The following is a 26,619-nucleotide window of genomic DNA, read 5'->3' as shown; positions in this document are numbered from 1 at the left end:
ACATTATATCATAATAACAGTACAGGTTAGGTCATAATAAATGAAATATCATATCGTACTTTACAAATAAAGTCTTCAAAAAACACTTTCCACTTGCACTACATAGTTCACTTGTGACAGTTATGTGTACCAATGTTCTACAACTATGCATTCTTTTATTTGCCTGTGAAATAAAGTTTCTCAGTGCAAGATCTTATTTCCTTTTTTTTTTAAGGTAGATCGCACTTCTAACAGATGGTGCCCGTCATCGTTGAAGGGTCTGCCTTACAAAGGCTGCACCACTCCTTATAATAAGCCATATTAAATACACCCTGGGGTGTACAAAATTTGCAGCATTTGCGGCAAGGTATACATTGGCCAAACATACCGGTTCCAATGGTACTCGTCTCAAGTAACACCAATGAAATATCCGTCTCAATCAGTCAGACAAATCAACAACAGCTGAGCACGCCCTCTCAATGGGGCATGATGTTGCGTTCCAAGATGTTCGACTACTACTAACATGTTTTCAGTCCTTCCCTGAATGAGGTGGACTTCTTAAACGGTGACGCCGTCTCTCACGCTGGAAGGTGTGTTACGGTGAAGGAGATGCTTGGAGAAAGTGAGGGGTTTGGCATTCGTGGCCTATACTAGGAACTGTCTCGACATTCGCCTTATTGAAGGAAAATTGAAAACCACGGGAATCCATTCTCAGGACAGCCGAAGGTGAGGATCAGCCCCTCTCCGTCTCCCGAATACAGAGGCGTAGGCCAAGATAGAGCCGTGGCCATCCCTCCTCTGCTCAGTTGATCAATCGGAGTGCAGAGATGTCGGATTGCATGTGGGCCCAGACTCACGCTGCATCCGCCGACCAGATGTTCGAGCTCTTACCTACATTAAACATTATAGGTTTGGGCAGTCGCGGCGACTGGGAATTAGAAGTGTGTGTGTGTGTGTGGGGGGAAGTTTACAGACAATAAGTGCCCGGGTTTGCGGAGGGGGGTACATACATCAAACCTTTTTTAAAAAAGGCTACAAAATTGTAAGTTTTCCGACGCTCGCTGAGCAAACTTCGGCAGACAGGTTATTGCTGACACTTTACCAACTTACGTGCGATAATAATAGTTCCTTGAGATTTTGATTCAGTACCATACAATAAAACTTTCACGAAAGGAACAATATTACACATGTATTACAATTAAATATACCGTACTTATGGCGTGATTATACAATTAAAAATAATTTAGCATTTGACTACACACTAAGAAATTAAGACACTAAAGTGATTGCCAGACTGACGAATGCGCGCGGGAAGCGAGTGAATCGTACCTCACTGTCCATGACCTTGCCAAAAAATATACCCCTGCTACCCCTCCTCACAGCACATGAATTTTCACCAAATTAATTAAATAGTACGAAATATCATAATCCCCTAGATACATTTTAGATGCTCAGTTTTACTCTTAATTCATCCTCGGCTTTAAAATTCTTAGGTTTCTCTTTCGTCTTCTGCTCCTTGATAGTATAGTGTATGTTTATGAAGTCTTCTCTTCCTTGTTAGTATAGTGTGTGTTTATGAAATGTTAAAAGTATTATTGTAACCTCCTAGATGTTTAGTTTTTAATCTTATTCTTATATCCTCAGTAGGAAAATGTATCTTACGCTTTTTATGTATTCTTTTGTTAGATTTTGTATGTTAGGTGTTACATTTAAGTTAAAGTGGCAGTTAGTTACAGCCAAAGGGACCTCTGGTCCTACTTGTAATTAACTTTAAATAAATATATTTCTATTCTATACTGCTGTGAGTCTCCGCTACTTGCTGTGGTGCTATGCAGATCGATTAGCCGCGGCGAACGATATTTTGTCCGTATTTTCACTAATAATTTTGTTAATAAGGAAATAAATTTAACGAGAAGTTTACCTGATAAGACAACATGACTTGTACAAATTGCTGTTTCTTTAATAATTCCTAGTTTCAGCTTGCTAAAATGGCCCCTAGCCACCCCCAAATCATCGCTACTGTGGATACTAGAGGCGTACATTATTCGAACTTGCGACGGGGCAAGATGTGCCTAGCTGCATATGCAGCCACCACTACACATGAGTGGAACTTGTAAACTAAAATGCCTGAATTTGTTACAATTCTTTCGACAAGACAGTGATGCGCAATGGTTTCGAGATAGATTGCCCTGTGCTACGAGCGCGAGCTCACGGCCGACTTGATGCGTCGCCCTAGCTAATTCCTTACCGGCCTTGACAATCGGGTCCACGCACTGTAATTGGAGTAGTTACACAGCTCGACACGTGGCGCTGGCGGCCTAACCATTTGCGGTACAAATGCATACTTCTGTATGGAAAATATATTGACTTTAGGTTGCCGATTTATCGTAATTTAGAGTTATGAAGAATGTTACATAGGTTAATACTGTTAAAATGATTAATCCTAAAGGTTACTTTCGTTGATATTTGCCAAAATAATGTCGTGAAATGAAATTGCGGAGAGATGGAGTAGTCCTGTTGTGAACATGTTCCTGAATTGCTGACTAAATTTACAAATATTATATAAAACTGCATTTAACTTGAAAAATCTGAATAGCTTTCATTAAATAAAATACACACTTGTTGGACCTTGTACTCACACTTACTAGTTACCTGCTTACTTACACATACGTTATTTGAAGGGCGCCAGCTGTCACTCAGTACAGCAATAATAGAATGAGACTCTTGACTATCTCTAAGGTGTGGGGTAATAAGCTTACTTTTGACAACATACCATATAAGTTCTGGGAAAAGGAGATTGGCGTTCGGTTTCCCCATTAATTTTGAGGTTAAGAAATTTTACTGTCAATGAAATGAAACTCTGAATTCGTTTGATAGAACAATATATATTCTTTAAATAATATATCAAAAAATAGTGAGTCTTGTTGCGATAAAACAGATGAGAATATGAAATTATGACATTGCAACTGACAGAAACTAGGCATGAATTTGAATTCTTCTTGACCGGACATTTAACAATTTATACGAAATATTTCCCTCACTGATTCACTTGACTGTACCTTTAACACTTTGAGTGTAATTACGACGTAATCCATTGCTCTGGTGTTTACTGTAGATGTGTCACGCCTAACGTGGTGATACATCCTTGAGACTGCTTCTTCTCCATATCATCTGACTTCTTTGTAAGTCAATATGGTATGACCTCTTGGTAGGTCCAGGGTTGCCCTCTCTGACTCCTTGGTAAGCCTTGCGTCCGCGTCTTCCACTAAGTGACGGACCAACCATTTGGTCTCACTCTCTCAATGACCAATAATGGCTCACTGAGTCTTCACCATCTCTCGTTCACACTGGTTGGCTGACCACTTAAGGCCTCTTGATCTAGTAGACTACTTCACTGTACTGCATCCGTATAAGTAATGACTGACGCTACAATGTGCACCCACCTTATATAGACTTTGGTTGACACAACTACGTAATCTCCAGAAATAACAATGACATACTCCCACCTACGCGACAGATATTACACACAGTGGTGAAATAGCCCCGCGGCGATTGAGTCGATGCGCGCATATCTAAATAAATACGATGACATAGCCAAGGCGCGGCGATGACTTGGCAAAATCGCCAGTGGTGTCGCAATATAACAACGTCACTTCCAATCTCTGATATATACAACAATTCTCACTGTACAGGTATTGAGTGTTATACTACACATACGTATATATGTATACATCTAAGTGCAATCTTGCAAGCAACAGGCAATTGCAAAATTGAATAAAACGGATAATTACAATAATAGTACAACATCACAGATAACATAATAATAATACTGACATAATAATAATAATAATAATAATAATAATAATAATAATAATAATATTAATAATAATAATAAAATATAGATAAAATCATACAATAATAAAAATACAGATATCATCTTGTAACGGGATTTGAACCGTTACACTGTTGACGTTCTGTTATTGACTTTTATTGCCGATTTATCTTAATTTAGGGAATAAAGGAGTATATTACATTGACTAATACTGTTAAAATGATTAATCCTAAAGGCTACTTTCATTGATATGTGGCAAAATAACGTCGTGAAATGAAACCGCGGAGAGATGGAGTAGTCCAACTGACGTTCCTTAACTGTGAGGAATAACTTTTGTCTTCTGGTTTTAATCTTGAGATTGTCATTGTTCAATTAGAATTTTAAAATTCTTCAAGGCTTGCTGTCAGGAAGAGGGATGGACATGACACCAAAGTCTTACTTTTCTCTATATTCGGTGTTATTCAAACATGTTGAAATTTTAATTTCAATATACTGCATATATAATTTCAGATTATAATTCATTCATACCTTGCACTAGAATTGTAAATACCAGGCGAGGTGTCCGTGCGGTTAGGGGCACGCAGTTGTGAGCTTGCATTCGGGAGATAGTGGGTTCGAATCCCACTGTCGGCAACCCTGAAGATGGTTTACCGTGATTTCCCATTTCCCACCAGGCTTTGCCTTAATTAAGGCCACGGCCGATTCCTTCCCACTCATAGCCCTTTTCTATCCCACCGTCACCATAAGACCTAACTGTGTCGGCGCGAAATAAAACAAATTGAAAAAAAATTATTGAGAGAAAAGTATTTTGAGTAAATACGTTTTAAACTGTTCATTGCACAGATAACACTTCATACGTTAGCCTTACTGTCATAACAGTAATGGTTCCTACTTGTCAGTGTTTAAATGTTAAAGTTCCGATTATCTTGGATAAAAATGTGTTGTGTTGCTGTCATGTGGCAAATATGACTCTGCCTAAAGGATTATTCAATGAAAGAAAATTTAGCGGTAATAAATACCCGATTAGCGTGATAAACTCCCACCCGCGGTGAGCCCGGTTTCGATTCCCGGTTCTGCCACGAAATTTAAAAAGTGGTACGAGGGCTGGAACGGGGTCCACTCAGCCTCAGGAGGTCAACTAAGCAGAGGGGAGATCAATTCCTACCTCAGCCATTCTTGAGGAGGTTTTCCATAATTTCCCACGTCTCCTCCAGGCAAATGCGGGGATGGAATCCAACTTAAGGCCAGGGCCACTTCCTTCCCTCTTCCTTGTCTGTCCCTTCCGATCTTCTCATCCCCAACACAAGGCCCCTGTTCAATATAGCAGTTACGGCTGCCTGGGCGAGGTACTGGTCATCCTTAATAATAATGTTATTTGTTTTACGTCCCACTAACTACTCTTTTACGGTTTTCGGAGACGCCGAGGTGCCGGAATTCAGTCCCGCAGGAGTTCTTTTACGTGCCAGTAAATCTACCGACACGAGGCTGACGTATTTGAGCACCTTCAAATACCACCGGACTGAGCCAGGATCGAACCTGCCAAGTTGGGGTCAGAAGGCCAGCGCCTTAACCGTCTGAGCCACTCAGCCCGGCACTGGTCATCCTTACAAGTTATAATCCCCGATCCGAAGTCTTACGCTCCAGGACACTGCCCTTGAGGTGGTAGATGTGGGATCCCCGGTGAGTCCGAGGGCAAAACCAATCCTGGAGGGGTAAACAGATTAAAGAAAGAAAGAAAGAAAGAAAGAAAGAAAGAAAGAAAGAAAGAAAGAAAGAAAGAAAGAAAGAAGATGAATACGCTACATAGAAACGGAAAACTAAGATGAAAGTGCTGAATGCTTTGGGCCATTCTGTAGTTTTGTCCCGGTCTACAGAGAATTCGTGATTTTATAGCGTCCGTATGCTCTTTTTTTTCCTGTTCGAAGTACAAAAAGGCACGTAGCAATTCATATTCGATTAATCCCAAACACAGTTAAAGAAAAGAAAATCACTACACAATTAAATAAAAAAAAACGAATTAGCGCATAAATTAAAGTTCTTGTTTAGGTGGAAGTTACGGTGAGAAATCATTTTGAGCTTCTCTGTTCGATGTATAAAAAGGCGCAAATAATATCACCTATTCCAAGATTTGTAAACACAATTTAAAAAATGAATACACAACACTACACAAAACTGATTACACTAAACTGGTTAGGGCATAACTATCAGCTCTCAATATCAAGACAACAAACACCTCATTGCGTACACATTTGCAACATTTACGACAACGAAACAAATATAAATAAAACTGGAAATGCGGTAATTTGCGGTATACAGATTCCTATCAGTGACTTAGGAGGCCAGCGCTCCAGCATCATTATGGTGAAACTTTCCAATTACAGCTTTATGCTGTCTTCACAGGCGATTGTCAAGCCCGGTACTAGGAGCGCAGCGTGGTATCTAGTCAGCCGTTGTAAGCTTGATAGTATATCCTTGAGTATATCATCAGCAGTTCTCATATGGAAACTTGCGTGCCGATAAATTTCGTCAAAATCCTAGAAAAGTACGGTCACGGTACTGCATGTTCAACTATGAATCCCTTAATACAGCTAAAGGAAGTGAAAACAGAGTCTTAAATGGTTCACGAGTTATTTCAGGTGGACATAGCTGAATAACCCTGCATAATTTGTGAATAACTGTAGATAGGATGTACACCTGCCTGGATACCTCGCAGTTGTTGTCGACAGGGTAGCTTCTTGTGGTGCAGGCCAGGCCGGAGACTTTATCTGTGACGATTTCCCTTCAGCGATGTTATGCGTTTTTAAGTGCCGGATCATCTCAGAAGTATATCTGCTAACATATTTCCCTTCCTTTGAATAAACAAATGCTTGTGGCATCTCTTCAAAATAAACTTACGTTGCGTTTCGTACATCGCCCTGAAGTTGTCGCGTGCAATTAGACTCAATTTTACATTGCAACGTCATATACCGAAGTACCGGTACGTAAGTATGACGCGAATTCTCTATAACATTGTAATGAATGATTTCCTTCGTCACCAAAATATCGGTAAACAAAAGCACTGGCCATAAGAATATTAAATGTGGAGTCTGATATCGATGTACAGCTCAGCAGCCGTCACGTTCTGCACTTAGCCTACTCATTCGTGTTCTTACCGCTGCAAAAAATGCCAGAATGCGTGTCCTTTATAATGATGCAATACTGCTTCAAAACAGATCTCGGTAGAAATGAACGCCCTAGTCGCTTGTTGACACGTATTTACGGAATGGAGAAGGCCCGGGGTTGGCTATTCGCATACTCGGCACAAACACCATTCAGCTCCGGCCACTTGCAGGCCTACGGCACGCTGCTCACCACACACTTTATTGAACGGATATATGACACACTAGATGGGAAGGGTGCATGTTTAGGTATTTTCTTGGACTTAACAAAAGCTTTTGATATAATTGACCACAGCTTGCTTTTAGAAAAGTTATACATGTATGGAGTTCGGGGAATGGCTTATGACTGGTTCAAATCATTTTTAGGGGATAGAAGACAGATTGTTGAAATATCATATACCGGTACTGATTTGAGCAAAAATGTAATTAAGAATGTGTATTCCTGTGCCAGAAACATAGATCATGGTGTTCCACAGGGGTCAGTTTTAGGACCATTATTATTTTTAGTATTTATTAATGATATCGTCCAAATTGTTGATGAAATTCAAGGAGTGCAATTAACTTTGTTTGCAGATGATATTACTGTTTTTGTAGCTGATGAAAGTTCTGAAGGGTTGGAATTGAAGGCAGGCAATATAGTGAGTAATATCCTGAGCTGGCTTGAAGATAATAAATTAATTTTAAGTAAACAGAAAACTTCTGTGATTAGATTTCACCATAAGATTAATTTCAATATGGAAGTTAGTCCAATATCATTTGGAGAGACCATAATTGAGTACTCATCATCAACAAAGTTTCTTGGCTTGTGGATGGATGAATCATTAACCTGGGATAAACATACAGAGTTTATAGGGAAAAAGCTTAGTAGAATTTATTTCATGATAATATCTTTGAAAAATAGTTTTAATTTAAAGGCTTGCCAAATTATGTATTTTGCATATGTCCATCCCATACTAACCTATGGAATCATTTACTGGGGGAATTCACGATATAGCGAAGTCATCTTTAAGTTACAAAAGAAAATAATTAGAGGAATGGCCGGTGTCGGCAGGAGGACAAGCTGCAAGAAATACTTTAAACTTTATTTTATTTTACCATTGCCTAGCCTTTATATCTTCCATACACTTGTATATATGAAGGAGAATGTAAACAGCTACACCATAAACTCTGATGTACATAGGTATAATACTAGAAATAAACACAGTCTGCACATAGAACCACACAAAACTAAGCTATATGAATCAAGTTTGAGTTATGCAGGAGTACATTTATTTAATAAATTACCAGACTACATTAAGCAGATAAAACCATGTTCAAAATTTAAGAAAGAATTATTCAAATTTGTTTCTAACCATTGTTTTTATTCTATTGAAGAATACTTAGCTCTTGAAAATTAACTTATGTATCACTTTTTTTTTTTAATCTGTGCCTCTTTACCACATTGTATATTTCTCTTTATTTATCATGGCATGTATATTACTGTTTTATCCTTTGTTACTGTAAATATGATTATTGACGTGTCCCATATCACTGTATGATCAGTTGGACGAAATAAAATACAGTACAATACAATACAATGCGGGGACAACGCTCTCGAGATCTCTTAATATTTCTCTAGAAACAGTGCCTGTGCTAGTCTCGAAAAATCTCGAGACTCCGGCTCAGACTACTCATCACTACGGTACTGCAGGGCACGTTGAGTGTTAGTTGTTTTATTTCACAGTAGCATTATGTCACATTTGATTATTTCTTCATCGCAAAAGCGCCATTGCGTTAAATTAGGAACGCAGTGACGGAAGGAAGTATTATTGATAACTGGGTTTTCAGTGTTTCTTTCCTATATGATCTTTCCTTTCATGTTTGGCTCCATGGCTTTTGGTTACCGGAATCCCGAGTTGGATTCCCGCGAGGGTAGGAAATGTTAACCATCGTTGGTTAATTTAGCTGGCACGGGGCTAGGTGTATGTGTTGTCTTCATCACCATTTCACCATCATCATGACGCGCAGGTCGCCTACGGGAGTAAAATCAGAAAGACCTGCACCAGGCGAGCCGAGCATGTCCTCTACGCCATTTCTTTTAATGGTTACTTACTCCTTGACTGAATATCTTGCTACCTTCCAGAAAGCCAATTATTATTCTATTCGTCATTTTTTGCGTTGAAGAGCACTCAAACACTCAGTTTTCGATTTTACTTTGTGAAATGATTTCTGTTCGTAGGAGAAGACAACAAAGAAGGTGTGCTGTTTTACGAAGCACTGCAGACGTGAGAGCTCGAACCAAGAATCGGCATGGGCGCCCGCAAGGGGGGGCACTTGCCCCCCCTGGAATTCTAAAGATGTTGATGTTCAATTGTTTAATATCATACCAGATTATTTCATAAGCTGAAATTACTGACAGTCATCTAGCATATGTTGTAACTGGAAGTTTCTGTAAACAACTTAATGTTGCTGACGTTATATTGGTTTTTATATTCAAGAAAATTGTTAATGTGCCCCCCCCTGGAAAAGATCCTGCGGGCGCCCATGAGAATCGGGTTAATAATTTCTGCAATAATGAAAGACGTCCGGTGTCTTGTAACGCTATTTACGATGACACTTCCATTGAATTATTCAGGGTAGGGCTATTACATGAAATCTGTATGCACCGCCAAGCACGACATTTCACTGTGGAAACAGTAAATGGATATTTTAAATCGTGTTGCCACAAGGGTTGGATTTACTTTCCACAAACTTAAGTAAACGACGTACTTGAAGGTATGGTGCTACATGATAATGATTTCATAAACCATATAAAAAGGCAGTATAATACTACAATGTTGTTTGCATTATCGTCTGCTAACCGTAGCCACGTTCCAGGACTAGGTCCAGGTCCTTACTGTTTGAAGGTTCAGGGGATGATTTATAGGCATATTTAAGATTTACTGATCGTCGCCATAAGACCCGTCTGTGTCGTTGCGACCTAAAGCCACTAGCAAAGAAAATTAAGTTTACTACCTACTGAAAATTGCCTAGCATTATTACGGCGAGCTTTATGTGGAAGATTCGAGTCTTACGAAAAGAATTGTGAAAATTCTATAAATCCCTGACTTAATCCAGAGACAATTGAAAGACGCTCCAATATTTTGCTAAATAACCCATACGTTACATCATGTAATGCTGGCAAAGCAATGAGATAAGAAATACTGCAACATGCCACTAGTAATATTATGAAACTCGGTACTTGAAACCAGCATTTCCTAAACGATGGAAACTGACATGTGAAATATATGCTAGGCTATTCAGGGGTAATGGAAAAAATGCTACAAAATGTAGAAAAAAATCGATAAATAACATTCACGACAAATACAGGATAATGAAGAGAATTAATGGAAAAGGAACCAAATGAATTGCAGATCCCTTCAAAGAAGTATTCTTCAAGGAATCTAATCTATCTATTAATCAAGGAAAGCAACCAATCAAACTTTCAGCTTAAATTCAGAGATCAAAAATCATATTATCACTATCTGGATAAACGTCAAGGAAGAAAATGAACACCTCAGTGAGAAGACACTCAAGAATCTCTTCACGTTTACTAGCATTCAACTAGTGGAGAGAACTTTTTCTTCTTACAACTTCATAAGAAAAAGAAGAGTACTACAAAAAGTCAACGCAACTTCAGATTTATGACTGTATTTTACATCTTTTGAGTCCCATATCAAGAAACTAAGATCAACAATCCTATTAAGAATGTTTCCACAGGATAGTGTTTTGTGCAATCATTACCGTATTTCCGCTTTTATAGCAAAAAACGGGAGTGTTCAATATGCGATACACCCCCATTTTGTCCAATGACTGCTGGGTATAAAGAAATGTAAATTTCACATATATTTATTCGACATCATTCTTTAGCAAATGTATGATTGTATTCTGAGTCTTACTGGCTACCTTCGTTTGAAGGTAGTATGTCTAAATTTAAAAAAAGCAATTATTGAAGGGTTCCCCCGAAAAGCATTGGATAATCCATTTTACACGAAAGTGAGTTTAGGTTGGCCTCATAAGTAGAGCCCGGATTACCGGTATATGTAATTACATATTCTGTTGTCATATATGTAGCTACAAGAAAATCTAAAATGTCACGGAATCACACTAAAAGGACCACTATTCCAGGGGTTTAAAGTTACATATTTTTTTTTTTACATATTTTGATGCATATCTATATATATAAAATAAGAGTTTTGTCTGTACATTGCTCAGAATTTGAAAAGAACGGTATTTCTGTATCTGTCATGTCCACAGTAACAAGAAAATGCATTTTTTACTTTTCCGTAATTTCTGTCTGTCTGTCTGTCTGTCTGTCTATCTGTCTGTATGTATGTATGTATGTATGTACACGCATCACGAGAAAACGGCTGAAGGGAATTTAATGAAAATCGGAATGTAAAGTCGGGTGATGAACCGCTACAATCTAGGCTATAAATTATTTTAATCACTCTGAGCGAAATGGTAGTTTAGGGGAAGGCCTGAAATTTAATTCTCAAATATTTGTTATTAGTGGCCATGTCTTAATGAAAATCGCTAAACAAAGATGGAAAATAAGTCGCTACAATATAGGCTATACATGCTGAGAAAAATGGTAGTTTAGGGGAAGGCCTAAAATTTAATTGTCAAATATTTATTCTATTAGTGGTCGTATCTTCACAAAAACTGGTATGCAAAGTCGGAGAATAGGTTTCTATAATCTAGGCTATCAGTAATGTTATTCATACTGAATGAAATGGTAGTTTAGGGGAAGGCCTGAAATGTAATCTATATATATATATATATATTAAATAAGTGTTTTGTCTGTACATTGCTCAGAATTTGAAATGAATGGTATTTCTGTATCGGTCATGTCCACAGTAACAGGAAAATGCATTTTTTACTTTTCCGTAATTTCTGTCTGTCTGTCTGTATGTATGTATGTATGTATGTATGTATGTATGTATGTATGTACACGCATCACGAGAAAACGGCTGAAGAGAACTTAATGAAAATCGGAGTATAAAGTCGGTTGATGAACCGCCACAATCTAGGCTATAAATTATTTTAATCACGCTGAGTGAAATGGTAGTTTAGGGGAAGGCCTAAAATTTAATTGTCAAATATTTATTTTATTAGTGGTCGTATCTTCACGAAAATTGGTATGCAAAGTCGGGGAATAGGTCGCTATAAACTAGGCTATCAATAATGTTATTCGCACCGAGTGAAATGGTACTTTAGGGGAAGGCCTGAAATGTAGTCTATATATAAAATAAGTGTTTTGCCTGTGCATTGCTCAGAATTTGAAATGAATGATATTTCTGTATCTGTCACGTCCACAGTAACAAGAAAATGCATTTTTTACTTTTCCGTAATTTCTGTCCGTCTGTCTGTCTATATGTATGAATGTATGTATGTATGTATGTATGTATGTATGTATGTATGTACACGCATCAATAGTAAACGGCTGAAGAGAATTTAATGAAAATCGGTATGTACTGTCGGGTGATGAACCACTGCAATCTAGACTACAAATTATTTTATTCACGTTGAGTGAAATGGTAGTTTAGGGGAAGGCCTGAAATGTAATTCTCAGATAAGTTATTTATGTTATTAGTGGTCGTATCGATAAATACTACATAACTAACATAACTTTAGTTATGTCGTAAGTTGGTAGTAGTTATGTAAGAAGTTATTAAATTTCCCATCACTTATGTCTTATACATTGTTACCCTACCGCATATAATCAGAGATATTCATGAATTTCGATTTTTGTTACTAAGTCCATATCAGCGCCGAGTCACGAGAAAATGGGTAAACAGAATTTAGTGAAAATCCCTATGTAAAGTCTGAGAATAAGGAATTACAATCTACGATATAAATAATTTTGTAAAACACCCTAATATCACAGAGTCGAAAGAAAACTAATGTGAAGGCCTGCAATATAGAAAGCTCATAAACTTTATCAACAATAACACTACATTGACCATTGTTTGTTGTGATGTGCTTTTTGTCTTCTGTTTCCTCTCATCCCCGATAGATAGGGTTACTGCAGCGTACCGAGGTTTTTTTAAATTTGCTTGACGTCGCACCGACACAGGTAGGTCTTATGGCGATGATGGGATAGGAAATGAATAGTGGTGTGAAGGACTTGACTTTTGTATGGAGTGTAGTTCTTTATGGAAGTGAAGCATGGGCAATAACCGAAGAAGAACAAAAAGAAAGAAAGAGAAAGAGCGCTTTTGAAATATGACATTGGCTTTGAGGTACAGCCTGGTGTGAAAATGGGAAACCACGGAATACCATCTTCAGAGTTGCCGGCAGTGGGGTTCGAATCCACTATCTCCCGGATGCAAGCTCACAGCTGCGCGACCCTAACCACACGGCCAACTCGCCTGGTCGTACCGGCTGTAACAGCCTGCCTGTATATTGGCGGGAAGTAGCTGGGGAGTAAGATAACTTTCTTCTTTAGCATGCCATTCCTCTGGTTCATACATTTTCTGATATATCTGGTGCGTAACACACTGGTTCATCATAGTATTCGAGCTATTCAATCCCTACTCTGAGGCACTGACTGGAATGAGTAGTGTGCATATTTAACGGAATAATGACAGAGGAGTGTTCACGGCAGTCTGCGACCTGGTTATTCCAGCTCTGGAACTTTGGACTCTTAGATCGGCACCGTAGTACTGTTCGTTCAAAGTGAGAAAGTGTGCGGTTTTTCATTTGATCGAGTATTTTATATGATAACATTACTGACGTTTTTGTAATGGCCTATGTTGAATTCAGTTAGGAAAACCACCAAGTCAGTCTTTCTGAGAATCCCGTAGCGAAGCACGGGTACATCAGCTAGTTTTAAATATTTTGAAGGATATAGTGCATTTGAAAGAAAACACTATTCTTTTTTCACTAATTTTACATCGATTTAAGTTTCTTAACTAAACACTTGAAAATACTTTTAAAAGCCTGTACATCTCTACCTTCTAAAAGTAATTGAATAACTTAGAGTTTTCTGTCAAAGATTCGCATACCTTAGCTATTTTGACTGTGCAAGTCTTGGGTGTTTCGAGCTGAGTCTATCAATCTTCCCTTGCACAAATTTTTTCACATTGTTCTCCTCTCAGATTTCTTTTGTGATCCCTTTGCCAGTCTTCGGTTTAATGTCATATTTCAAAAGCGCTCTTTCTCTTTCTTTCTTTTTGTTCTTCTTCGGTTATTGCCCATGCTTCACTTCCATAAAGAACTACACTCCATACAAAAGTCTTCAGAAACATTATTCTAATAAGCAAGTTTGTGTTTGATGAGATCAAATTTATTCTATCTTAATAAGGACATGCCTTGTTTGAGCAAGTCTACAATTATATATATTTTTGCCGGGCAATTTGAAATACGCACCACTGACTTCAAGTGAAGTTCAACGGTCTTTTTCTATATGTATATGGTACGAATAAGACCATCGTAACAGACAGACGGCATTCGATGTCCGCAGAAAATTTGGAAAAAATATTTACTTATTAACTGTGCCTCGAAATGAGAATTAGAGGTTGAATAACATCTGCACTTTTAACGTTTTTCGGTTTTCTTTCCTTTTCTGTTTACAAGAATACATCAAATAAAGCTTAAATATTAAGTGATATATTTTTTAATTTATTACATATTTAACCACATATTTTGTCAATTTTAGCTACATATTTATGTACATATTTCTCATTTTTATCTTAGTAGTGAATTTTCAGGGGTTCGTTCGCCGAAGCCTCTACAGGCCCTCGCGAGAGGCCTCCGCCGCATTGACCTCTGGCAAGATCATTGCTATGCTGGCTAAGAGTTCAAGCTTAACCTCACAGACGTCATCTTGGAGGGGCTTAACCTTACTTTTTACGCGCAAGAGAGCAAGCCTAACCTCAGAGGCACTATCTTGGGAGGGGCCTAAGCTCACGTTTATGGCGAGATGCCCTTCCCGATGTCATCTTGCCAGATGCCCTTCCCGACGTGGATTTTACGTAAAAGAGCATGCCTAACATCACAGTCGCCATCTTGGAGCAGCCTAATCTCAGTTTTACGGGCAGGCTGCCCTTCCCGACCCTCAACTGCACAAGATGGCGGCTATACTATGGCTCTTATGGAGAAAGCTAGCCCAGGGGCTACTGCGAAAGATGGCTGCCATACATAGGCTCTTATGGAGAAACCCAGCCTAGGGGAGACACAGGATTTAAGGAGACGGCCTAAAGGCGATTGCGCAAGATGGCGACTATACACGGGCTCTTATGGAGAAAGCTGGCCCAGCGCTTACTGCGTAAGATGGCAGCTATACATAGGCTCTTATGGATAAACCTGGCACAGGGGACACATAAGACTTAAGGTAACAGCCTAGGGGCGATTGCGCAAGATGGCGGCTATTCAGACACTGGAGAAAGCTGGTACAGGGTTTCATGCGTAAGATAGTGGCTATACATAGGCTCTTATGGAGAAAGCTGCCACAGGGGGGGGCATAGGATTTGAGAAGACGCCCTAAGGGCGATTACGTAAGATGGCGGCTGCGTACAACTTCCTAGTGTTAGTGACCCCGAGCAAGATCCTTGCTATACGTTGGTTATATCAGACTAACTCTAAGGAGATGGACCAGGTGCTAATGGTGATACATTGTTCTTATATGCCTAACTCTACAGAGCTGCCTCAGGGGCTCACAACTTGTAACTTATAACCTATTAGTTTGATCAGCCTGATATTGGAGAAATGAGACAAGGGCTACTATGCAAGATGACTGCTATACTGTATTCATATAGGCCTTAACTAGAGGGCTGCCTCAGGGGCTCACAACTTGTATCTTATGACCTATTAGTTTTACCAGCCTAACATTCGAGGGAATGAGGTAAGGGCTACTATGCAAGATAACTGCTATACTCTATTCACATAGACCTTAAGTAGAGGGCCGCCTCATGGGCTCAAAATTTGTAACTTATGACCTATTAGTTTGATCAGCCTGACATTCGAGAACTGAGGCAAGGGCTACTATGTAAGTAAACTGCTATACTCTATTCGTATAGACCTTAGCTAGAGGGCCGCCTCAAGGGTTCACAACTTGTAACTTATGACCTATTAGTTTTATCAGCCTGACATTCGAGAACTGAGGCAAGGGATGCTATGCAAGATAGCTAATATACTCTATTCGTACAGACCTTAAGAAGAGGGCTGCCTCAGGGACTCATAACTTGTAACTTATGACCTATTAGTTTTACTAGACTAACTTTCAGAAACTAAGGCAAGGGCTACTATGCAAGATGGCTGCTATACAGTATTCTCATGGACCAAACACTAGTGAGGGGCTTACAACTTGTAACTTATGGCCTATTTGTTTTATCGTCTAACTTTTGGGAACTGAGGCGGGGGCTATCAGGCAAGATAGCTGCTGTACATTGGTTATATTAGACTAACTTTAAGGACCTGGGCTATCGCTCATCCTTCTAACCAGCTACCGTTCATAACTTTAGTCTAGCACAGGAGCTCGTGGTAATACATGAGCTTTATGGCACTAACTTGGGGAGAGAATTACTACGGATTTTTCGAGTATTGGGCTAATGTGGGAAGTTTTATCCTCCTAACCGGATACTCTTCCTAATATCAGTGTAGCGCAGGGGCTCTTGCTTATACATAGGCTCTTGGGGAGAGCTGCACTATGACGCTCGAGGAAGGATAGTCGCTCGAAGCTATAAGCATAATCAGATTGATGAGATGTAGAAAAACATAGAATGTTGTTATAACCTAACTTTGTAATCATGTTAGAAGTGATAAAATTTATTCAGTGTAGGACTGAAAAATTCTGAACTGAAAATATTCGTGCTACACATATGATAGAGAATGGAACCCAGTGGTCATGTCTTATCAGAAGGGCAAAAGGATGAAAGGACTCCTCCTCCTCACGTGCAATCCTCCTCCTAGAAATAAGGGGTTAATGAACTAAAGGGCTAATATGCTAATAGAGTAAAGCGCTAATTGGCTGAAGAGCTTTAAAAGCTAAAGGGCTAATGGGCAAAAGGGCTTACATTTTTGTAGTATTTAGGGCACCTCTCCTCTCTTTATTTTGGGCTTGAGATCGGTTCTACAACTAGAGGCAGGGTTAACACCCTAAGGAAGGGAGGACGTTGGAATATAGTCTGTACCAATATAGCTACTCGATCCACTATATGCTACAGAAGGATGACTTGGGTGAGGCATGGGAATGTAGGAAGGTGTTTAGGCTGTTGTTCTGTCGAGAGTGCTTGCAGGCAAGTTCCCCACTTCGAAGAGCTATTACTCAATAATACCCACACGACATAATTCTTGCTCTATTTCAAAAATATCTCCTTTATACTCTGTGTAACCAGCATCTTGACAGGCTCTTGACAGTTGTAAACGTTTTACGAGTACGTTGGGGACCTTACAGTAAGGGTACTACATGTGGTAACAGAGGCTTGTTCTGAATTTTTGAGCCTGCACGCAGACAGTTGATGTGTAGGGACTTTTGATGTAATACGTGTTTCTGCAGTAGCGTCTCCAGGGACAAGCTTAACTTGTTTTGATAGCAAAGAAGCGTTGAAATCTTCTTTTAATTCATCTTGCATCTCTACTTTAGATATCTGCACGGCGACAGAACGTGTACTAGGCTTAGAAAATGAAGTAAAATCATTAAGCTCTAATGACAAAGAAACACTGAGATCATCTTTTTCTCCTCCTTTTCCTTAATTATCACTTTTTTTTTTTGCTATTTGCTTTACGTCGCACCGACACAGATATGTCTTATGGTGACGATGGGAGAGGAAAGGCCTAGGAAGTGGAAGGAAGCGTCCGTGGCCTTAATTAAGGTACAGCCCCGGCATTTGCTGGTATGAAAATGGGAAACCACGGAAAACCATCTTCAGGGCTGCCGACAGTGGGGCTTGAACCCACTATCTCCCGATTACTGGATACTGGCCGCACTTAAGCGACTGCAGCTATCGAGCTCGGTAATTATCACTATTATTATCAGTAACTTCATCATTATCATCATCCTGCTTCTCTTCATCTCGAAATGTGTGCTTAGTAACACAACTTGCAGTAGGCCTAGACAACAAGGGAGAAGGTCTAAGGTCTATACGAATAGAGTATATTACCTATCTTGCATAGCATCCCTTGCCTCAGTTCTCGAATTTCAGGCTGATCAAACTAATAGGTTATAAGTTACAAGTTGTGAGCCCCCGAAGCGACCCTCTAGTTAAGGTCTATACGAATAGAATATAGCAGTTACTTTGCAAGTAGCCCTTACCTCAGTCCCTCGAATGTTAGGCTGGTAAAACTAATAGGTCACAAGATACAAGTTGTGAGCCCCTGAGGCAGCCCTCTAGTTAAGGCCTATACGAATCTAGTATAGCAGTCATCTTGCATAGTAGCCCTTGTCTCATTTCTCGAATATCAGGCTGATCAAACTAATAGGTTATAAGTTTGAAGTTGTGAACTCCTGAGGCAGCTCTGTAGAGTTAGGCATATAAGAACAATGTATCACCATTAGCTCCTGGCCCATCTCCTTAATGTTAGTCTGATATAGCCAACGTATAGCAAGGAACTTGCCTCGGAGTCCCTTACACTAGGAAGTTGTACACGGCCGCCATCTTACACCACTAGCCACTATCTTATGCATGAACCCCTATGCTAGCTTTCTCCATAAGAGTCTGTGTATAGCCACCATCTTGTGCAATCGCCCCTAGGACGTTACCTTAAGTCCTATGTGTCCCCTGTGCCAGGTTTATCTATAAGAGCCTATGTATAGCTGCCATCTTGCGCAGTAGCCGCTGGGCCAGCTTTCTCCATAAGAGCCCGTGTATAGTCGCCATCTTGAGCAATCGCCCTCAGGCCGTCTCCTTAAATCCTATGTCTCCCCTAGGGCGGGTTTCTCCATAAGAGCCATTGTATAGCCATCTTGTGCAGTTGAGGGTCGGGAAGGACAGCCTGCCCGTAAAACTGAGGTTAGGCCCCTCCAAGGTGGCGACTGTGATGTTAGGCATGCTCTCTTATGTAAAATCCGCGTCGGGAAGGGCATCTGGCAAGATGACGTCGGGAAGGGCATCTCGCCGTAAAAGTGAAGTTAGGCCCCTACATAGAGTGGCTCTGAGGTTAGGCTTGCTCTCTTGCATGTAAAAGGTAAGGTTAATCCCCTCCAAGATTGCGTCTGTGAGGTTAAGCATGCACTCCTAGCCAGCATAGCAATGACCTTGCCAGAGGTCAATGCCGCGCAGGCCTCTCCCGAGGGCCTTTGGAGGCGGTGACGGCCGAACCTCTGAAAATACCCTACCCGTCTTACTAATAAACAGTGTATAACATTTATACACGGTTTATACGTCGTTTATGTGAAATTCGTTACTAATAAACCGCGTATAAGCCTCCTGTGTATACATCTGTTATAGTTATTCATTGAATTGCTTATACAGACCAGGACCCTTGTAGAAGCGCTGTATAGCAGCGAGTAGCTGAAAAAGAAACGAGTGAGCAGTTTATTTTCGTGGTATTTATTGTCTACAGTAATATAATCGTGGTGAAATATTCGACTTATCCATGTAACATTGAACACACATTGAAAGAATGGACGATAATGTTGATGATCTTCACGGTATTTTAAACATGGAAGACATACACCATTCAGAGGTTATGGAGGCTAGACATCTTCGTAAAGTAAAACACTTTAAAGAGACGGAATGACAATGAATGACTATAAAAGAAATCACAATTAAAATAAAAATCTTTAAGGTTCCACCTTGTTCAATACAAATACACTGTTGTTAGATGACTTTTTACAACATTTTTTTTTTTGCAGTACTAGTTTCGGCGTTCTATTAAGGCACCATCATCAGCTGCGCAATAAGTAGAGAAACTTGAAGATATAACAATACAAAACAACATACTGATATACTTAACTCCTTAATGTCTATCTAATGGTAAGTTTAAAACTCTAAGTTACAAGCAAGATAACCCTTGTGAGTCAAAATTGTAAAATCTCATGTGTTGTCCTTAAGATTCTGTAATGGCTATAATTTTTTACATTCGTAAAAATCAAGTTCAACAACATTCCGTGAAATTAAAGCTGAATCAAGTCCTAAAATGTTAAAATGTTCATTTCACGGATGCATTAGTTGCCATGTGTTGGATAAAAACTAGTCGTATTCATTAAATTGCCAGACTGTGCCATCTTCCGAGGTTTGTTGATATGTGGAAGCTTAGTTCTTATGTTGTGTTTCTAATGGTTGGAGCTGATTATTTGCCCTGAAGTCATTAAGCGGGCATAGCCTCTCAGTTCAATAACCCTGTAATGATGAAAGTCCTCTGTTAATAGAAAAGCTAGATAAAGATATTAGGAACCTGATTGAATCAAAATGTTATTGAAGTTGACTCACCTCAACAGCTATGTACTTTGCGCGGCGTCTGCAGCACGACGAGTGTGTCTGCTCATGTCGAGTGCGATGTGATGAAGCGCTAAGGAAAGGGAAGTAGGGGCGGCAAGGGGAATGTTTCTGGAACGTTGGCAATGTAGGAGAGGGTCCGGGGGGGCATTGAGGACAAAGACAGTAGTATGAGAAACTGTTACGTAGAGTTCGAAAGACGGACGAATTTTCCGGAATTCTTAGCTTGTCGAGTAATAGAATCAAGCAATCGTATAACACTTTGGGTTTCTCGGAAATTTCATTCAAATTTAGGTTAGCGTTATAATACTGGTCTAGATGTATTAGACACACTTCTGTATGTCAAGCCTCGGTCCCTTAGATAGTGTTTCCATTATTTCAAGATCGTGATCTATGCCTGTGAATTTATGTTTATATTCATATTCATAATATTCCGAAGAATTCTTGAAACACCACCTACTGGGTAAAGACTGAAGTTCAAGCTGGTGAACACTGACTGCAGATGGCTCCTATATACCTGTGAGGTACAGAATGAAATTTGACTCTTGGTTGGGATACGTCCTTATTCCACTGAGCTCCTCAATTGCAGCCCTTGGTAAATCTGTCAACATCCCTCATAGGTGAAAAATACAGGAACCTGCTGTCAGATCATATCCATCCATTTGTTTGCCTTTACCACCCTGCAGGAGACCTGCACCTACAGCAACACGTTTCACACATGTCTTGCTCCCAAATTAAGACCAATTGCTTTGATTAACACACCATGAGCATGAGGATGCTTACCTAGCCCACAAGATCATCTAACCTCAATCACAGCCTGGAATTTTTCTGACAAATCTAGATGCAATATGGGAGGCTGTGCAGCAGTCAGGGATCAGGATAGCTTCCCATCACTTCCAGTGTCTTGTCTTGTCCAGCCCATGCCTTCGCACATAGCCACAGTCATCAGGGCAGGAGGTGGCCCTACATACTACCAGCCAGGTAACTCTAATGCAACTGCTCATCAGTGTATATTAAATTACTTCCATACATGTTCTCCTTTTTAGCAAAAATCACCTTCTGTACTATTAGTTTCAATAAGTGCACAAACTGATTCTATATTTTACAGTTGGGATGATCTATAATTATCAAAAGAGACTGGTGTTCTGTAGATAAAGTCATCTTTTATTACTAAAATTTCCCCCTAATGCATAGCATGAGAACATATATAACTGAGAAATTTGTCTATGAAGACTTCTGACCGTAGCTGTGATTCTGCAGAATGCTTCTGTAGATCTTGCAGGGTCTGGAAGGCTTGTAGAACTGGCATGTGTATGTTCTCAAGTTGGATCTATAAACATTTAAATATATCAAATCCTAAGTTACATGATTAAAAAGCTATTTATCAGTTCACTCTAAATAATTCTCTGGTTCTCACCTCTTCATCAGGAATGCTAGCAGAGTCAGAGTATGTGCTTTTACATATTCAATCATTCTCAACACCCTTGGCTCAATGAAGATAAGAGGCAGGTTAGTGACTGATTTATTCCTTGTTTTGTATCTCTGGCACCCAGAAGTTGACCATAATTCTCAAATTTAAGTTTCCACCAAACCTGGAAATGATAACAGCATAAATAGTAAACACAGTCGCACAAAGAAAGGGTATTGGGCTTTGAAAATCTTGTTAAACATAATATTTGCCATTACTTGCAATGCTATCTTCCTCTGTGGATCAGTGGTAGACTGTCAGCCTCTGAATCCCAAGATCAAGGGTTCAAACCCAAAAGATAGAGTAAGATTTTTGAAGGACAGGAAAAAGTCTATTCAGCACTCCTATGACATCAGCATATATAATATATCTGGTGAAACATTGGTGTTTACCCAACAAAATTAATTAAAACTTGATCATAAATAGAATGGCAGAAGTCTAGTTTACTCTGCCATTTGGCAGAGTCAAACAAACCACCGAAATTGACATGCAGGTAGCACGATTATTATTATTATTATTATTATTATTATTATTATTATTATTATTATTATTATTATTATTATTATTATTATTATTATTATCATCATCATCCCAATTTAATACATTGCAGTAATCAGTAATATCATTACCACATACTGTGTGGTGCTGCTAATAATACTACTACCATGGAAATTCAAATTCAGTGACACATTAGCTAGTTCAGTTGTTGGTTTCTTTTTCTACGAACAGATTTCATTACCTTCTGTTTTTTTTATTTTGCTAATTGGTTTCATGTTGCATTGACTGTGACAGGTCTTATGGCAAAAATGAGACAGGACAGGACAGGACAGGACTCTACTATTGGAAAAAAAAAAAAAAAAAAAAAAAAGTCCGTGGTCTTAACTATCTTAAAGGTACAACCCCAGTATTTGCCTGGTGTGAAAATGGGAAAACATGGTAAGCTATCTTCAGGGATGCCGACAGTGGAGTTTGAATCTGCCAACCCTTGAATGCAAATTAACAGCTACATGGCCCGAATCACACAGCCAAATTAATTTATTAATTTCATCTCTGTGTTGATGATTTAAAATGACAAAGAAGGATTGTAAAGAATGTCCCTCCTGATCATCACAACTCTGTCTGTCTGTTAGGTCATCAGCCCAGAGGCTGGTTGGATCCTCAAATAGCACCACCAAAGGTGCATCACAACTCTATCTGCATGAATAAACTTTATTCAGTAATAATTTTGGCCCTTTTTCAGGCCATCTTTAGCTTAATAGATACATAAATAAAAATTTAGAACACAAATTAACATAAATTCAAACTTATTGGACAAACACATAGTATAACAAGTCGGCTATTCAATAGTATTCAACACCGTTTTTAAGTAAAAATGTTCATGTTATAAAGTCCATCAACTTTTCTGGTAGTGAAAGACATATATTTTATATTTAATAACTTTATGATGCTTGTTACTGTAGTAAACAAGGTTTGTGAACAAGTCAAATGAACATAGTGTGATTTGATTGTACTTATCAGAAATTTGGACATAAGATTAGACATACCAATATACATCGGATTTGATAATGAACATGGACAATCAAACTGATATTCAATGTGAGTCAATATAGACAATAAACATTAACAATAAACAATAACAATAAATTAACAATAAAAATTACATTGTATTAAAATAGTCATAAAAGAAGTCTATTAATCCTAGTTTAAATTATTTTCACATACACAGATAATAGCGAGAATGATTGCTGGTACAAACAGGTGGGAACAATGGCAGGAGGGTACTTGTAATGAGGAGATAAAGGCTAATTTAGGAATGAACTCGATGGATGAAGCTGTACGCATAAACCGGCTTCGGTGGTGGGGTCATGTGAGGCGAATGGAGGAGGATAGATTACCTAGAAGAATAATGGACTGTGTTATAGGGGGTAAGAGAAGTAGAGGTAGACCAAGATGACGATGGTTAGACTCAGTTTTTAACGATTTAAAGATAAGAGTTATAGAACTAAATGAGGCCACAGCACTAGTTGCAAACAGAGGATTGTGGCGATGTTTAGTAAATTCACACAGGCTTGCAGACTGAACGCTGAAAGGCATAACAGTCTATAATGATAATGTATGTTTGTATGTATGTATGTATGTATGTACACAGATGTATTAATATCTACTAGCAAGAATGAAGAATGATAAATTCATATAAACTTCAAATAAATTTTGAAGAACTATGGGTTAAATTGGATATTATGTTAACTCACCAACCACCGTGTTTTATAGGGTCGATGCATAAGTTCTTGTGGTATTCTTCTGGGTTGGCAACAATGCGGCGTGAAGGGATTGCTTATCATTATTCCGTTGTTTTAACAGAGTTTGGAGTTTGTGTATTGTGAAACACAGGTTTTCTTGATTGTAAACATATTATTTGTGTATATTTCAGACAAACTGATATGGAATGTCAAGTTGAGAAAGGTGAGCATTTCTAACACATCTTAGAGTTTAACAGAGGATCCAGTGCAGCAGGAGCTGCGAGAACAATTTGTGAAGTGCACGGGAATGAAGCAATTGCTGAAAGAACAGCACAGAAATGGTTTTCTCGCTTTCGAGCAGGACGGTTTGACTTGTCTAATGATACACATTCTGGAAGACGTTCAGATTTTGACGAAAATCGCTTGAATGAGTTACTTCATGAGAATCCTCATCAAACAATGCAGTAAATGGCGCAAGTTTTTTAATGTGATCAGTCAACTATTGTACGCCATTTGCATTCGATGGCTAAGGTACAGAAATTGGGTATATGGGTACCATATGTGCTAAGTGACAGTAACAATAATCAACGAGTAAACATCTGTTCGTCATTGCTTGCCCAGCACCAGTTGTCTTGTGATAGGCACGAAGCATTCCTTTCGAACATTGTCACTGGTGACGAGAAATGGTGCCTGTATGTCAACATGAAGAAGAGGAAAGAGGGGCTCAGCCAATTAAAAAAAGCAACTCCCCGTGCCAAGGATGGTGCCTTTCCACAGAAAATCATGTTGTGTGTTTGGTGGAACAAAGATGGCATTCTTCACCATGAACTTCTTCCGAAAAACGCACGTTTGCCTCTGCTGTGTATAGTGACCAGCTAAGATGGCTTGCCATTGCTATTGACAATAAAAGACAAAGAAAACAACCAGTCTAATTGCTCCATGATAACGTTTGTCCGCAAACAGCGCAATTGACCAAAGGTGTGATTGCTGAACTTGGCTGGGAAGCTCTTCCTCATCCTCCATATTGCCCTGTCCTTGCCCCTCAGATTTCCATCCTTTCTGCTCTATTTCTAATCACAATCAGGGGCAAGTGTTTCCTGACAAAGCTTCGTATGACCAATGGCTAATAGATTTCTTCCAGTCAAAACCAAAACAGTTCTACGGGTGAGGCATTCAACTGCTACCTGAACGTTGGCAGAAGGTCACAGAGAGTGGAGGTGAATACAAACGGAGTGATTGTGATTTACAGTGCATGACATACATACATACATACATACATTATCATTATAGACTGTTATGCCTTTCAGTATTCAGTCTGCAAGCCTCTGCGAATTTACTAAACGTCGCCACAATCCGCGATTTGCAACTAGTGTTGTGGCCTCATTTAGTTCCATACCTCTCTTCCTTAAATCGTTAGAGACCCGAGTCTAACCATCGCCGTCTTGGTCTACCTCTACTCCTCTTACCCTCCATAACAGAGTCCATTATCCTCCTAGGTAACCTATCCTCCTCCATTCGCCTCACATGACCCCACCACCGAAGCTGGTTTATGCATACAGCTTCATCCATCGAGTTCATTCCTAAATTAGCCTTTACCTCCTCATTCCGAGTACCCTCGTGCCATTGTTTCCACCTGTTTTTACCAGCAATCATTCTTGCTACTTTCATGTCTGTTACTTCTAACTTAAGATATCCTGAGTCCACCCAGCTTTTGCTCCCGTAAAGCAAAGTTGGTCTGAAAACAGACCGATGTAAAGATAGTTTCGTCTGGGAGCTCACTTCCTTCTTACAGAATACTGTTGATCGCAACTGCGAGCTCACTGCATTAGCTTTACGACACCTTGATTCAATCTCACTTACTATATTACCATCCTGGGAGAACACACAACCTAAATACTTGAAATTATCGACCTGTTCTAGCTTTGTATCACCAATATGACATTCAATTCTGTTGAATTTCTTACCTACTGACATCAATTTAGTCTTCGAGAGGCTAATTTTCATACCATACTCATTGCACCTTTTTTTAAATTCCAAGATATTAGACTGCAGGCTTTCGGCACAGTCTGCCATTAAGACCAAGTCGTCAGCATAGGCCAGACGGCTTACTACATTTCCACCTAACTGAATCCCTCCCTGCCATTTTATACCTTTCAGCAAATGATCCATGTAAACTACAAACAGCAAAGGCGAAAGATTACAGCCTTGTCTAACCCCTGTAAGTACCCTGAACCAAGAACTCATTCTACAATCAATTCTCACTGAAGCCCAATTGTCAATATAAATGCCTTCGATTGCTTTTAATAATCTACATTTAATTCCGTTCATCGAAAGGGGGGTAGCAGCCTTTCAGTAGTTACAAGGGCGGCACTCTAGATGATTGACTGATACGGCCTTGTAATAATACTCAACATGGCTTAGCTGTGTTGATACTGCTACATGGCTGAAAGCAACGGGAAACTACAGGCGTAACTACCTCCCGAGGACATGCAGCTCTCTCTGTATGAATGATGTACTGATGATGGCTTCCCCCCGGGTAAAA

General features: G+C 39.3%; 1 protein-coding gene across 4 annotated transcripts in view; it reads right to left on the bottom strand.

Moving 5' to 3' along the window:
* LOC136875759 (mitogen-activated protein kinase 15) overlaps nt 1-26,619 on the bottom strand; it is a 273,592-nt gene that overhangs the window by 204,796 nt on the left and 42,177 nt on the right. For all 4 annotated transcript variants that reach the window (XM_067149337.2, XM_068228451.1, XM_067149338.2 and 1 more), the window contains exons 3-4: nt 21,787-21,961; nt 21,611-21,699 (exon numbers count right to left, since the gene is read on the bottom strand). The gene's annotated coding sequence lies outside the window, so the exon portion shown is untranslated. The remainder of the gene's footprint in view (nt 1-21,610; nt 21,700-21,786; nt 21,962-26,619) is intronic.

This window comes from Anabrus simplex, chromosome 6, assembly GCF_040414725.1.
Source record: "Anabrus simplex isolate iqAnaSimp1 chromosome 6, ASM4041472v1, whole genome shotgun sequence".
Taxonomy (NCBI): domain Eukaryota; kingdom Metazoa; phylum Arthropoda; class Insecta; order Orthoptera; family Tettigoniidae; genus Anabrus; species Anabrus simplex.
Note: the sequence above shows the minus strand (reverse complement) of the source record. Positions and strands in the feature narration are given on the sequence as shown.